General features: G+C 40.0%; 1 protein-coding gene across 1 annotated transcript in view; it reads left to right on the forward strand.

The window, feature by feature from the left end:
- The first annotated feature begins 6,874 nt into the window (after positions 1-6,874).
- The window catches only part of Smad5 (SMAD family member 5), a 44,759-nt gene continuing 35,533 nt past the window's right edge, over positions 6,875-16,100 (forward strand). Inside the window, exon 1 of the mRNA XM_046468076.2 lies at positions 6,875-7,025. The gene's annotated coding sequence lies outside the window, so the exon portion shown is untranslated. The remainder of the gene's footprint in view (positions 7,026-16,100) is intronic.

Genomic DNA, 16,100 nt, shown 5'->3' on the forward strand with positions numbered 1-16,100 from the left:
CAAAAATGGCAGGGCAACCTTATTTAACCCTGACTACTGCATCAAGACAGCAGCGTTGTTGCTCTTCATGCCAGCAGTATTTCCCTCAAACTCTACTCATGGCTTTATTTTCCTGCAGGTACTTATTACAATGGGACATTCTAAATGTTACTTGTTTTCCTATTTTTAAAAAAATGATGTGTTTATTATTACTTGGATTTTTGTCTGTTTTGTTTCATAGTATATATCTGATGATGCTTGATATATACTAGGTGTTCAATAAAAATTCATCATCTTATTGAACTAAGGAGTAAGTAAAGAAATAAATGAGGATGAGAGACAGGGATATGTATAGATTTTTTTTTTAGTTGGCTATTGCTACTTAACAAACAAGCCCAGAATCTTTGTAGTATATAACAACAAACATTGATTTTTTTCTCACTCATGAGTCTGTGAAACAGCTTGGGTAGCAGTGCTTCAAGCTGCAGGTCTGTTGAGCTGGCTTCTTACTAGGGTGTGGGGTGACTCTGTCCTTGTACATTTTCATTATCCTTAGACCATTAGTTACTGGGGTCTGATCTTTTAAAGATGGATAATAGAACAAAAGACAAAGTCAAACCATCAAGCATATTTAAAGGTTATGTTCATGTCATATCTACTGGCCAAAGTCATCATGGCCAAATTCAACTTCAAGAGAGCATATTCTACCTTCTCCAGTGGAGGATACTGCAAAGCCACATGGCAAAGAAGTGTGTTATATCACAACAGGGAAGGAGTGAAGATTTAGGAACAATAACCCAATCTATCAATATGATTGCCACATCTGGCTTCAGCAACTAAGGGGTGAAATTGCCACTTATCCCTATAGGGAAGACCAGAGCAGGACCAGGAAGGGGAGGGCATATGACAAATACCAGGAGTTCAAATTTGGATCTGAGAAATCCAGTGAGACTGTCAATAGCATATGTTGCAAGAAGTAGAAGTACAACTAGCTTAAACAATAGCAGATTGTACTGGATAATGTAATTAAAAAGTCTAAGGAGGATCTGTAGAGCTTCAGGTATAGCTGAATCCAGGGTCTCAAAATATCTTACAAGGAATTTGTTTAGCTTCAGTTTCTCTGTTGTCTCTCTTTTGGCTTCATTGTGATATTCCAAGGTAACAGGATGGACCCTGGCATCCTCAGAATCACCTTTAATCACCTTTAGTGATGACAGAAAGAAGGAGAACTTTTCTCTTTCAGTGTCCATACATCACCTAAGGAGTGATGCATGTTATTTCACTGAGGCCACATGTCCATTGATGAGCCATTTATGATGGTCTGTGTAGCTGGGATATCATGATAACCCTTCTGGGTCATCTCTGGGGTTGGGTGTCAAGGTTGTGGTAACTATAGGAGTGGAATGGTAACAAAAAAGAAGCAAGAGAGAGAGGATTGTAAAATTTGAGGGCAGGCAAAATATTTAACTAATATAATCAGTTTGGGAAGTTAAGAGGGTAGTTGCTTTAGTTTGGACCTGGAATGTCTCCCAAAGACCTATGGCTTGGCTGTCAGCCCATAGCACCCTTAGGAGGTGGTGAAACTTTTAGGAGAAAGGACTGGGTGGAAAGAAGTTAGGTCATTGGGAGCATGCCTTTGAAGGGCTATTGAGACCTTGGCCCCTCCTCTTTCTTTCTCTTTTTGCTGCCCAGCTGCCATGAGGTGAAAAGTTCTCCTCCCCTATGTGCTCCCACCATGATTCGCTGCTTTCCCACATGTCCAAAAGCAACAGGTCACCTGACCATGAAGTGAAACTTCTGAAACCATGAACCCAAATAAACCTTTCTCAGGTATTTGTTACAGTGGTAGAAAGTAAACTAACACAGTAGTTGAATTTAAGCGTCTGAAATTCATTAGCCAAGTCCAATGGAAGACAAATTTAGGTATGGTCTATAACAGATGGTACCAAGAGGCCTGGAAAGAATGGTATTACCTATTGGAGTGAGAAGGGAAGAGAGCCCATTGTCCTGTAAAATGAATGCATATTTTATGTAACAAATCAATTTGATTACAATATTGTAGACATTTCTGGTATATCATGAGGAAATGCGTGTTTTTAAAACAAACACATGTGGTGCACTTACTATATGCCAACACTGTTTTAAGTGTCTTACAATCCTCACAAACATTTTTTAAAATTGATATTACTGTCATCTCCATTTTACAGATGAGGAGACTGAGGCACAGACTGGGTACAAAACTTGTCTGAGGTACACAGGTAGTATGTCAACAGTCTGTTTTCAAACTAAGAAGTCAGCTCTGGAGTCCTTAGGAATAAAATTTCACGCAGTTAAAAGTCTTTCTAGAAAATGTGAAATTTTGTCTGTCCCTCTTCCTCAATTCCGTAGCACTCCCAGATTTTCACCTGATGCTCTGGATTTGTTGTGGGGTACACATGTGGTTTGGCTCCTCTGAGACCCACATCTCTGAGGATGAAAACTGAGAATGTTGAACCATGGAGGTTAGTGGAGTTAACTCAGGGGGTAGGGTGGCGGGGTGGCCAGCAGGAGAAACAGATGCTGCTTCAGTCTGGAAGAAACAAGTGTTCGCTCCAAGCCCTGCTTTAGAAAGCCTCTTTGTTTTATGACTCTGGGTGCAAGCAACCCTTTTAATTTTGTGTTTTGGATTCCAGCCATAGGAGGCCTTCTTTAATGTAGCAGATGGCTGGAGACAGGCGAGCCAGGTTCTTCCACTCTAAAACAAGCTGCCTTCCCCAGAGAGGAGTCTCCTAATTATGTTGTTCTGAAAAAGAAAGAGATAACTTAAAATGGGCACATTAAACGTACACCATATGTAATGCAACCACTGTTTTGAGCATCTGCAAACGTGTAGATCAGGAGAGCCTTTGAGAATATGATGAAAGCTATGGGCTTTTTCTGCAGAAAATTCGTACATAGGTATAAATGAAAAATGTGCACAAGGGGCTCATGGATTCTCTGACACTTTCTCTGAAGCTTCGAGATCCCTGTGCTTCAATAGAGGCAGCTTCCATTCTTTTACTTTTCTCTTCCCAGTACATTACGATTTCAACTTCTCAGTTGTGAAAATAAAGAGATTTGTCTGTGGACTCTTACGGAAACATTTCATGCCAGATCACCAAAGATTCACTGGAAAAAAAGCCTTTCAAATATTCTATAAAATCACTTTAGTGTAATCTCTGGTTGACATGGAATTTGGGTTCATTCTTTTAAAGATGAACATGAAAGTTCTTTTGGCCAATTTTAACACAGTGATTTCTCTCTCTCTCTCTGAACTGTGGAGTATGTCTTTGTGCATCACTTCTTGGGAACTCGCCCTTCTTGGAACTCTTTTCTGTTTAGCTCTGGCTCTGGCACTGTTTTCAATATTAAGGATGGGGGAAGGGGTTGCTCTGCCAATAGAAGGACATACAAGGATTTCTCAGAGTTGGGGATGGAAGTTTTATTGTTTCTAAGGATCCTGTCTGGAGGAGCCATACAAACTGATGTCCACTTTTCATGGCTGTCTGTAGATGTGAGGTGTCTTTGACGTATCTACCCAGAGCCCTTTGAGGATCCTTGTGATGTCAATTGCTGATACATCTATGCTGTGTGATGCCCCCCAAATGCCATTGCATTCTTCCGGCTCTACTGGGGCCTGAGAATTAGTTAGGCAGAATCTTCTGAGCTACTACAGCAATTTGTTGAATTGAGATATTTTTTAAGGATATTCAAAACCAAACCAAATTGGCTCAATGACTTGACATATAAAAATAAAACTTAAAAATAATATGAAGTAGGTTAATTCCAATTTTTCATGTTCCATGCATTATCCCATTTCCTGAAAACTGCCTCCTTCTTAGATCTAGAAAATTCAAGATGGGAACTAAACATTGAGGCTAATTCTCTATGTGAAATGAATAAGCCTTTTGAAAATTTTGAAAGAAAAGGTCCATTTCCTTTCTTAACACCCAATTAAAGAAAAACTATCTGGGGTTTAAATCAAGGTTTCTTAACCTCTGCACTATTGACATTTTGGGCTGGATAATTGTTGACAGAAGGTGGCTGCTCTGGCATTACAGGATGTTTAGCAGCATCCCTGGCCTCTGCCCACTAGGTGCCAGTAGCACTGCCCTCCTCCTTGTGGCAACCAAGAAAGGGTTCAAACTGCCAAATGTTTCCTGGGTGCGGTCACCCTTGGTTGAAAAGCACTGGCCTAAATTATACAGAAATAATTTTCTCTACTAGTAAAGTAAAATTGAATATTGAAGCTGCTGATCTTCTTGATCAGGTAGGTGGCTAAACTGAAAAAGCAGTTTGTCTATTTTGTTGTCTCATGGATTGTATCTACATGTTCAGAGCATCCTGTTCCATATTTGTTCTTAGATCAAAAAACAGGGTCTTCCTTATTCCATTCCTAAGGCTCTGGCAAGCCTGATCATTTGATAATCTTGTTGACATTATATAGATAGCGAACCTTGGACTTCCTATACCTTTGAAGTCTGGGTAATTTCTCAATCCTTTTGGAAGGCTCATGCTGGCTGCTGGAGTCTCCATTCCTCCCTTCTATATAATTATCTCTTCCAACTAAAGACCTAGGCTGACATAGTAACTCAGAGAGATTGGAGTCTCTGGTCGATTTTATCAATATATGAACTCATAGTTCAGGAAGCAAAACTGTTGGCTTTAGGATTACATATGTAACTATTGAAAAGGAATCCTGTAATCACAAATTGTTCTTACATATGTGCAAACAATTTGTTTGGGTAAGGATTTTACTGGCTGTTTGAAGTGAGGAGTGGCTCTAGCATACGAAATATTTAAACCAAATTGTTATGTCCTGTAATGTTCAACAAAGCACTCGGTAAACACCAGTTCTGAATAAAAGGTATCCTCTAAGGCAGAGTCAAGGCACTTCTGGGAGCTGTAAATCCATACAGGCTCCAGAAATACATGCCTTCCAAGAGTTGGAAATTTCTGAATTAACAACAAATAATCAGTCAGTGTGACAAAGAGTTAAAGCACACAGACTTTACTTTCACAAAGTTTATGATGTAGTAAAGAAGTTTAACATGTAGACCTGATGTAGACCTGAGATTGCAAACTGATGGCCAGCAGGCTAAATTGGACCATGGATTTGTTTTGTTTGGCTTGTACAGGGTTGGCCTCCTGAATGTCTAAGAGAGGGAGAAGAAGGGGGAGGAGAGAGAGGGTGGGTAGTGGAGGGAGAGATTGCTAAAGAGATAAACTGATATTTGGTTTTTGCATAAAAAATACAAGTTTTCAGCTTCCTTTGAAAAATAAGATTTGCCAACACTGGGCCCTTATCCCTACATTTTCCCCTGGTAACAGTTGGCTAGAGTAGAACAGCAGCTGTTCTCTTTGGTGGGAGCAGACACTCTCTGGTTCCCAACTCTGGCTCACTTTCTCCCTCACCAGGCCTGTCACCATTTGAGGTGGCCACTTCAACGCTGAGACTTTTGCAACCTTTCTTTGGTCTTTTCTCCATGGAAACAACTTACTAGAGCCTGGAACAAAAACAAAGACAAACAAACAAACAAAATAGCTGCCCCATTTGTGTATCAGGTGATATGACACTGGCTCTGGTATTGGAGATGGCAATAAAGGCAATGAGAAATTGTCAGATTTAGGTTGTACAGTATTTGAAGGCAGATTTAATAGAACTGATGAATTGTATCAGTCTGGGAATTGATTAAACAATGATTCCAATTTTTCTTTTTTAAAATTTTTTTTAGTTGTTGATGGACTTTTATTTTCACTTATTTGTATGTGGTGCTGAGAATTGAACCCAGTGCCTCATGCATTCTAGGCAAGCATGCTACTGCTGAGCCACAACCCCAGCCCTCTTTCCTTTTCTTTTCTTTCTTTCTTCTTTCCTTTCCCTTCCTTCCTTCCTTCCTTCCTTCCTTCCATCAGGGGTTGAACCCAGGGGCCCTTAACCACTGATCCACATCCCCAGCTTTCTTTTATATTTTATGTGGAGCCAGTTGCTGAGTTGCTTAGGGCTTTGCTAAATTGCTGAGACTGGCTTTGAACTCGAGATCCTCCTGTCTCTGTCTCCCAAGCGGCTGGGATTACAAGCGTGCTCCGCAGCACCCGGCCCCAGGTTTGATTTTTAATTGATTTTAAGAGAAAACCTATAATGGAATAGTGGAAAATCAGTATTGACCTTTTAAAATTAAAACAAAAGTATTTAAAAATTTTCCTCACTAGTGCTTTCCAAAGTCAGGTGCCCTAGGTGGTTTCAGTATCATATTCTGGGAAATGCTAACACTTTGGGGAATTTGGAGGGTAAAGGGGAGAATCTCAATCACTGGGAACAGAGGGGTGACATTTATCAGCCTGTGAGTGCCCTCTCTGCACCCTTGGCCCACTTGTCCAGGCCTGCATATCCAGGAGGTGGAGGAGTGAGAATTCCAGGGCTTCAAGATTGCCCTTCTTCAGAGTTATGGCTGCATCCAGGAGGAAGCTGTAAGTTGTTCAGAAACTTGCTTTGAAGCGACTTTTCCATAGTAAGAGGACTCTTTTCCATTCAGATTTATATTATAAATAACTAAAATTAGCGAACTTATGTTTGAAAATACCTTTGCTTGCACTTTATATATAGCAGAGAAATCTCCAACTGTCCATATCCAGGACAATTTATGATAATGTGTGTTCATTTGTTTTGTAGAGGGAGCTGCTGCCTACAACGGACTCCCACTCGCAGGCCTGGCCATTGACGCGAGGAGCCTAGGACTGATCGGAAGTTGGGGTTTGCAGGCTCAAAGCCAAGCGCCGAGGCTTCCTCAGGCTGCCGGGTTAAGGCGGCCCTCCCTTCCTCCCCGCAGCGGTCACTCGGCCCTGGCGCGCATGCGCCGACCCCAGCGGGCGTCCTCCCAGGCTTGCTCCTTCCCTCCCTCCCTCCCTCATCCGGGTCCTGGGCAAGCGGGCGCCTTGCGCGTGTCCTGCGGCCAAGCTGCTAATAAAGTTGCAGCGCGGGGAAGCGCAACGACGGCGCCAGAAGAGCGCGCCCAGCCGGCCCGCGAGTGAGTGAGGGGCCCCGGGGCGGGCGAACGGGGCCGGAGGCTGCTGGCTCGGTCCGGACGCGGCTTGTCCTCAGGCCCTAGCCGGGCTCGGGCTGAGGCGGGGGCGTTCGGTCGCGGGCGGGGCAGTTAGGGCCCAGGGCCTGTGGGGCTGGAGGTAGGCCTAGTCCAGCCTGTCGGGGTCCGGGCGGGCAGGGATGAGACTGTCCAGCCGGCTGAGGAGGCCTCGTCTGCGGTCCGGGACGTCCTGAGGCGGGACCGGTTCTGGCCCTTGTCCCACCTTCGCGGTTCGCGCCCGGAAGGTGGAGGCACGCGTTCTGGACGACCCCGAAGGGCTCCCCGGTCCCACTTATGTCCAGGGGAGCAGTTTGCTACCCTACCGCTTCTCAGCACCACCTTCGCTCGATACACACCCCTGATAGGATTGCCCTGTTCAGTGGAGCAGCAGCTAGGTCTGCTGCACCGCAAAGGTGTCCAATGGTCTGATGAATCTGTGCCGCCGTTTCTTTGTGTTTCAAAGATAAGGATCCACGCTTATCGGTGGGAATTACACTCTGGGCATTGGTGACCTGCTGCTGCACTCAGCTGGTACTTAGATCTGGTTTCCACCACTTGCCATGTCAGCTTTCAGCATTGCAAAGATTTCTTGTACTTCATATAAACTTCCGTAAGCTGCAAAGGAGAATGCCCAAGCAATGTTTCCTTCCCATCATCATGTTCACCCCTACCAGGTCCTTAAATATGAGAACTAAATTCATTTTCCAGCCCCCCCCCCCACCTTCCCTTTTTCCTTCTTCCCTTTTCAACTGCTGTTATTACGTGGAGTTTGGAGCCTAAGCTTTGAAAACTCCCATGTGGCGCCTGTCTTAAGTCCGAGCATGCTCAATAGCAAAAACAGATTGGGGTTGCAAAAAAGAACCCGGGTGAGGATAGTTGGGGTATTTGGAGATTTGCCTGTTTCCTGACCATATGTTTCAATTCTGGTCTGGATGACATTGGAGAATGGGGCATAAGCCAGCCTAGAGGTGAGGAATGCCTGAACACCCTAGGCCAGATTTTTATCTGAACTGTAAAGACAATGTTTCCTGACCAGCTGGAGGTCTGGTGGGTGGGAGAGGGAGCATTCCTGGCTGCTTTTGCGTTGAAATGGGTGTGGTGCTAAGTATATCTTGTTTACCTTGTCTTTCTATTGGAAAAAGTTTTGAAGTCTGGTTGAGTTTGTCACATCATGCCTGTTGCCTAGCACTACCAAAAGTATTCTTATCTAGTAACAAAGACTGGAATAGGTGGAGATTGAGGCTTGGCTTCACTGAAGTTGAGGGAAAGGGTCCAAGTGTTTTTTTGGTTTTTTGGCACTGGGGATTGAACCCAGGGACACTTTACTACTGAGCTACATTCCTAGCCCTTTTTATCTTTTTTATTTAGAGACAGGGTTTTGCTAAATTGCTGAGGCTGGCCTTGAACTTGGCGATCATCCTGCCTCAACCTCCCGAGTCGCTGGAAATTTTACAGGCATGTGTCACTGTACCAGCAACAAGTGTTGTTTTAATTCTTTTAAAAACTAGAGTCATTAAATTTCCTTAGAGAACTCGAATGCTAAGTGAATTAGTTTTAATTTTAATTTAAAAGTTGAAAGCCTTAGTCCCAGTAGATTAGTAACATTCCAAATAGTTTAATATTTCTGCCAAATGCCAATGTGGTAGTGTCTGTTTGCAGAAGCAATACCTACACTCAGTATATCACACATTGACCTGATATCATTTTAAAATTAATGTGTTCCAAATTCTGTAAGAAGTTATTTGTGGATCTATTATGTATTCTTTGTATATATTCTATATATTTTTTTTTATAAGGAGAGTAACTAAGAACAGAGTAGGGATGAAGAGCATGAGAAGAAGATTAACATTAAACTGGGATGAGAGGTGGGAGGGAAAGGGAGAGAGAAGGGAAATTGCATGGAAATGGAAGGAGACCCTCAGGGTTATACAAAATTACATACAAGAGGAAGTGAGGGGAAAGGGGAAAATAATACAAGGGGGAGAAATGAATGACAGTAGAGGGGGTAGAGAGAGAAGAGGGGAGGGGAGGATAGTAGAGGATAGGAAAGGCAGCAGAATACAACAGACACTAGTATGGCAATATGTAAATCAATGGATGTGTAACTGATGTGATTCTGCAATCTGTATATGGGGTAAAAATGGGAGTTCATAACCCACTTGAATCAAAGTGTGAAATATGATATATCAAGAACTATGTAATGTTTTGAACAACCAACAATAAAAAATTTAAAAAAATAAAATTTAACCCCTTTGGTTAACTTTTTTTGAAGGGGGTGTCTAAGGTAAAACCTCAAATTATAAAAATATAAAACAACTCAGAAAGAGACAATTTAATAAATTCTAACCTTCATAGTAGTTATATATGTGCTTAGGTTTAAAAATTTTGGATTATACATATTATGTCTAGATTTTTAAAATTTTATTTTTGTTTATTATTGTGTGATCATCAATATGCATCCTCTTTTCCTTCCCTCTATATTGCTGCTCCTGCAGACAGTCCTTATTATCTAACTGCTGTTACCATATAAACTGTTGTTTATCACAAATGCCCATTCATCATTTTGTGTTTCTCTTACTTTCAAATCATAGCTGAAATAGGAAGTAAAGGTGGACTGACTTTCCTCTTAAATTTTAAATGTGTCCATATGATATGGTTTAGTTAAAAAGAGGAAGAGAACTGGGAAAAAATGAAATTTTTGTAGGTTCTATACACATCTAGTAGTATTATCTTTTTGTCTGGTTCACTGTGGTAGGCGCCACAGAAATGGGTAGATTGATATGCTCATTTCTTTTCCCTCTGGCAAAGTGAGCTATTAATTTCAGTGGGAGACAGTGGCAGAATGTTGTTACTAATGAGGTTTGAATCAGATTGTTGTTTACTGTTGGTTATGTAACATGTTGCTGGGAGTATTATTAAAAGTTGCATTCTGTAGCAAGGTAGAAAGGCAAGTTCATTCTGCTTACCCTCTTCACTGGATTTTAATTCTTGGCTGAACCTGAAGGCACATTAAGAGTGCAACCATAATTATACCTGGGCAGCCTGTCTGTTTCCTGTTTTCACCATGAACTCAAACATTATGATTTGCAGTGATGATCTTTTTTGTCCTTTGCGTTAAATAGAGGCAATGTGTTTTTCCTCTCTGCTGAAAACAGATTTGTAACTTGGTCAAATCAAAGAATTTAGTGTTTTGAAGACTGGGCAGTAAAAAACCAAACAGTTTCTCATTTCTTAGGAACTTATTTTTAAAAACCATATAAAAACTCCATTTCTTAATATATTCTTTGATTATGTTTTATGTAAATTTTAATATTACTAGTAGCTTGTAGAGTCTTTGAATTAAAAAAGCCCTTTTTTGTTTATGACTTATCAATGTTTATTATTACCAGATGTATTTGTTGGTTTAGGCAGTGAGCTCCACATCTGGGTGAATTTCAGAGCTGATATGAATACACTGAAGGATATAGGTACCATTTTCTCCCTGGCTTATCAGTCTTCCATATTTTCTTTATTTCTAGAGAGCCTATGTTCCTTGTCTCCTTTTTGTGCTTACAAAGAAGAAGCCAACATTTGTATTTCTTCAGATACTATAGGCACCTTATATTGTATGGTTGGGCCATCTGTCTACTCAGTCTGTTAGACATTGGAGAACATTCCCTTTTGTAAATAACAGAAGTAGAACAGAGGAATTATTTGTATCTCTACCAATTATTTGGAGAAAAGAGTATCTGGGTAGGTAGGACTCAAGATAGCTGGGGTGCACAGATACAGGTGATTTTTCGCAAAAGGATGATGAAGGATCTCTGGAAGCTGATCCATGTCTTACACCTTGTTTTTTTACTTCTGAAGTTAGAATAATAGTAATTGTAAGTGTCAGTGCTGGGTGTTTTAGCTCATTGCCACTGTCATGTGCCTTTTACTCAAAACTCTGAACCTGAAAGATTTTTTTTTAAATTTTAAGTAGAAGGTCAAGATTTATAACTCTTTTGAAAGAATTATGAAAAGCTGGAGTATTATTAGGACCAGCTGAATTCCATCTCATAGCTTATATATTCTAATAGTTTTTGTTTTAGAGCTTAGAAAGAGTCATTACAGAGTTCTTAGATTTTTTTTTTTTTATGTAAATAATCAGCTAGTTCTGGGCTCTTTGTGAGGTATATATATGCACACACATATTATATGTGTGTGTATATGCACACACATATCTCAGTATGCATATATCTATTCTGTGGTGAACTGGGAAGGTAGGGAAGGTTTTGGTTTAGTATTTCCAGTGACTTTCCCTCCTGCTTTTATTGTATCTTAACTTAGTTGAGATAATATTTTGGAAGGCTAAGGTGCATTTTGTAAATAGGTTTGGCTCTTGAATCCTTTGGGGGCCCCACTTCTGTGTATAATATGTCTGTAATTTGTAGATTGGTACTCTATAGAAATATGAAAATGGTTTTATCTGTTGTAGTGAGATTTTAACTGAATATAATAGGAAAACAAAACAAAACAGAGTCCCCTTTCCAGCTTTCTCAGAGCATAGCAACTGGTGTGTTGAGAGGAGGTTTATACTTTTCAAATTTAACCATGATCTCAAAATATGGCTTGTATTTTCAAGGCAAGTTTTGTTTTGTTCAGTTTTGTTTTCATGCTGTTAGCCTCTTCTAGCATCCTATCTGGTAGGCTGTATAACTTGGGATCTAGTTATTCTGGTTTGTGTATTCCCAGAAAGAGAGGGTACTACAGAAATAATTCAAAGTCATTATTCTGTTTTTTTTCTCCCTTATTCATATCTTTTGGCCCACTTAAATATATAGTTGATTTATTGATCATTTCCCACTCTTTGGAGTTGAGTATAAATGAAATGAATGATGACTAGAACTGAAAAGTTACTCTGAGCCTTATTTATTCATTTTTCTACTAAGTGAGGGACTTGAACTCTGGGATGTATGAGATAACTGGAGAACATCTTTTGCATTGGAATATATGTTGTGGGCCCAAGTTAGCTTTTTATTCTTCAGATACACATCTAACAGTAATAATTTGATATCTGCATTTGTTGATTGTATAATTTAAAGAAAAGCACTATGAAGATTGACCAGCTCTGTCTGGTCCTGTTCCTACAAGCTTGTACAGGCACACTCAGAAACTTCTGGTAGCAATGTAGGAAATCTTGCAGGCTCTGTGGAGGTGAGTGATACATCTAGATCAGACTCTGCTTAATTAGAGGATTTAAAAGGAGCAGGTGAAGCTTAAAGAGTGATTAAAAACTGGGAAACAAAAGTCTGGTGTGGGAGATAGAAAAGTAGAGACTTGTGTGGGCACAAAGAATAGGCAAGAAAATTATATTGTGAAAAGTGTTAGGGATCATGAGTTCAGCTCCTGAAGAGCTTTCAATCTGCTTTGAGAACTTTTAATGTCTTTGGAAATTGGAAGGTACAATTTGGAAAAATGGTGATTTAAGTGTTTCTCTAGGAAAATAATTTTGGGTGCCCATATGATAGTATTCTGTCTTCCTTATAGATGTTCTCAAAAAGAAAAGAATTTCTGAAATCAGAAGAACTATGGGCAGACTAACTTTTGGTTTTTCTCTTTTCTGCCTGCAATCATGAATGTAACATATAAGTTCTATAGTTATCGTATAAATCCAACGTAGTAATTGGATTTAGGTTGCTTTGATAGTTGTCATAAGTCTCTATTCTTGGAGATTCTTGGTGACTGCTGTTGACATTAGAATCACAAGGGTGCCAGGTGTGGTGGTACATACCTGTAATCTCATAAGCTTGGGAGGCTGAGGCAGGAAGATTGCAAGTTCAAAGCCCACCTCAGCAACTCAGTGGGACTGTGTCTCTAAATAAAATATAAAAAAGAGAGGACTAGGGATGAGGCTCAGTGGTTAAGTGTCCCTGGGTTCAGTTCCTGGTATCAAAACAAAACAAAAGAAAAACCCACAAGGGTAAGACAATTTTTAAAGCTTTACCCCCACAAATCCCCTAGAAAGTCTCCCTTGGATGTATATGTGCATGAGGCTTTCTTCTTTTTCTCATGATCCTGAGCTTCTCGATTCCTAAACCTATTGCATAACATGCGACTCTTTTTTTGTGGGTGTCTGGTGCTGGGGATTGAACCCAGGGCATTGTACACTTGATGCAAGCACTCTACCAACTGAGCAATGTTCCCATCTCAACATGTGATTCTTACTAAAAATATGGGAGGTAGGGCCCTACTTACTTCTAAGCTTAATGAATGAATTTTTAGAGATGGTTTGAGTGATTTTTTTTTTTTTTTAAAGTGCTCACTTGTAATTCTTTTTTTTCATTCTCTCTTTGGCTCAAGTGATCCTTCTGCCTTAGCCTCCCAGGCAACTAGGACTACAGGTGTGTTCCACTGCACTCAGTCTTACCTGTAATTCTTTCCTACAGGTTTGGCAAAGATGATGGTGGGTTATAGTCCATATGGACATTCATCTATATAGGATGATGTGCTCAGGATGTTTTGTTTTGGCTAATGGTGATGAGGGAATTGGGAGCATTGGTTCATTTGCCTTTTGTTTTGGACTGAAACAATCAGATGCTGAAGTAGAAAGTAAAGGAGCTGTGTATGTGAATTTAGAAGTCTAAGTATGAGCCCACAGTATGTGTCTGTTTCTGGGGGAGGGTGTTTAGAGTGTTTGTGCATGTGTGTGTGTGTTCATGGGGTTTGTGGTATGTCCTGTTTTTGTGGTTTGAGGGAAAATCAGGACCTTTGGGTTGTTGTGCTTTCATTTAAGATGGAAGCCTTGTGAAGCTGAGCAACATTTTATTCATACATTAAATGTGCATACAATTTAACTCCTCATCTTTCTTTAACCTCCTTATCAGCCTTTCCCAAGTCAGTTGATGACAAACACTGTTCTTCCAGTTGCTCAGGCTGACACCTAGGAATCATTATTGGCTCTTCTGTTCTCACAAGCCCATATCTCTTCCATCAGGAAGCCTATTGTCTCTCACATTTGCTTCTTACCAGGCCAGTGCTATCACCCTGGTCTAAACCATCATCATCTCTGTTAGATTACTTCAACTCTGATCTGAGCTCCTTGCTTTACTCTTGCTTTCCACACACCCCCATGCCTCATTCCCCTTTATCTTAGCACACCAGCTAGAGAAATTCCATAGTAATATAAACCAGCAAATGTTGCATCTTCATTCAGAGCTCTCTGGGACCATATTTACTTCAAATAGTAAAACCTAAAACCCTTATCACAGCCATTCTAGCCAGTCTGGCTGTCTTCCGAGTCGACACAATTCCTTACCTTCTCCTTCTAGCTCAGTTTATTCTCAGATTACACTGGTCTTCTAGTTCCTTGAATGTACGAGGTCTGCTCCCGCCTTGGGATCTTTGTATTGCCTGTTCACTGTCTTTGTTTACATAAAATTTTGATTCATTTGCCACTTTCCAGAAGGCCTAGCCTAGTCATCTTTTTTGAAATGACACCTCTCTCATGGCACATCTATTCTCGTGCTTTAATTTTTTTCTGTAACAGTTTTTAACAAACCTATTGCTATATTTTGTCTGCCTTTATCCACTGGAATGTAAGCTACATGAGGACAAAGATTTTGTTCCCTTTTATATTACCAGCTCCTGAAATGCTACCTTAATTAAATGTTGAATTTATTCTTAGCAATTCTATTATTAATTTTAATAAACTATTTGGTAAATATTGGAAATTGAATGAAGGACTTGAGTAAATTGAACAGGTTATCTCAATGTGCATGTGCTACTATATCTTAAATATGGCATTCTAGTGGGAGTGGCAAGGCTAGTAAATTAACAGATTATTAGAAATTGATTAATCAAGTGAAGGAGATGAATTAAGCATTGGATTAGAGAGTGAGGAAAATCTACTTTCTATAGGGTTATGGGAAGAGCTTGATGATAGCTAACACTGAAATCAGAAGGATAATCTAGAAATTGGTAATTGGGACTTGAGCATTGTGTAATGGGCAGAAAATGGCATTTGTAAAATCAGAAGTATAAAAGATACTCTAGTACAGGAAGAGAAGTGCTTTTGAGGAATGAATTCTTTCTGATATTTATTGGGTGCCAGAATATTATTTCCAGAGTTTTCATTGTTTTGAGGAGTACCATCTCATTTGTGGTAAGAGGATACAATGAAAAGTTTGGATTAGGTGCCCCTCCTCTGTCCCTCTTGTGTAGTACTGTGAGTGTATTTTCATTGTATTTAGTATACATGGTATAGTTTGATGTCTGTTGTGCAAGATTACTCTATGAAGGGAGATTCTGTGCCATGTGCGTTTTTGTTATCTCTACTACTCACTTGTACAGTACTTTTGTATGGGACTTAGAAAAAAGCACCTTTACTTCCTCCTTCATCCTTGCACAGTGAACAGATTGCATCACTTGACATCATAGTTCTGATAAATCCACAATGTACTACAATGTCTGGAAGATAGTAGGTGCTCAATAAATGTTTAATGATCCAGAACTATTTATCACAGCTATTTCAGGTAATGTACTTTCAGATATAGGTTTGCCATATGATAACCATTTCTGTTTTTCTATTGATTTACCTAGAGTATTTTAGTTATGGAAATATTTGCTACCAGTTTCTGGTTTATTTCACTTTAAATTAATTCCAATCTCCAAATTTTAATACCACTAAATATATTAGAGGGATTTTTTTTTGAAATATGAATAACTTTTTTTTTTTTTTTTTTGGTACTGGGAATTAAAACCAGGGGCACTTTACCACTGAACTCCATTCCCTGTTTTTTTTAAATTTTGAGACAGAGTCTTACTAAATTGCTGAGGTTGGCCTTAAAATTTTGATCCTTCCGCCTAAGCTCCCAGGTCACTGGGAGTATAGGGTTTCACCATGTCTGCTATGAATGACTTTTGGTAATATGAATTCTCTTTTCTAGTGAGGATTTTTTTTTTTTTAATATTTATTTTTTAGGCGTAAATGGACACAACACAATGCCTTTATTTCTATGTGGTGCTGAGGATGGAACCCGGGTCATGCCCATGCTAGGC

This window comes from Marmota monax, unplaced genomic scaffold, assembly GCF_021218885.2.
Source record: "Marmota monax isolate L192 unplaced genomic scaffold, Marmota_monax_Labrador192_F-V1.1 WCK01_AAM20220418_F8-fsc00196, whole genome shotgun sequence".
Classification (NCBI taxonomy): domain Eukaryota; kingdom Metazoa; phylum Chordata; class Mammalia; order Rodentia; family Sciuridae; genus Marmota; species Marmota monax.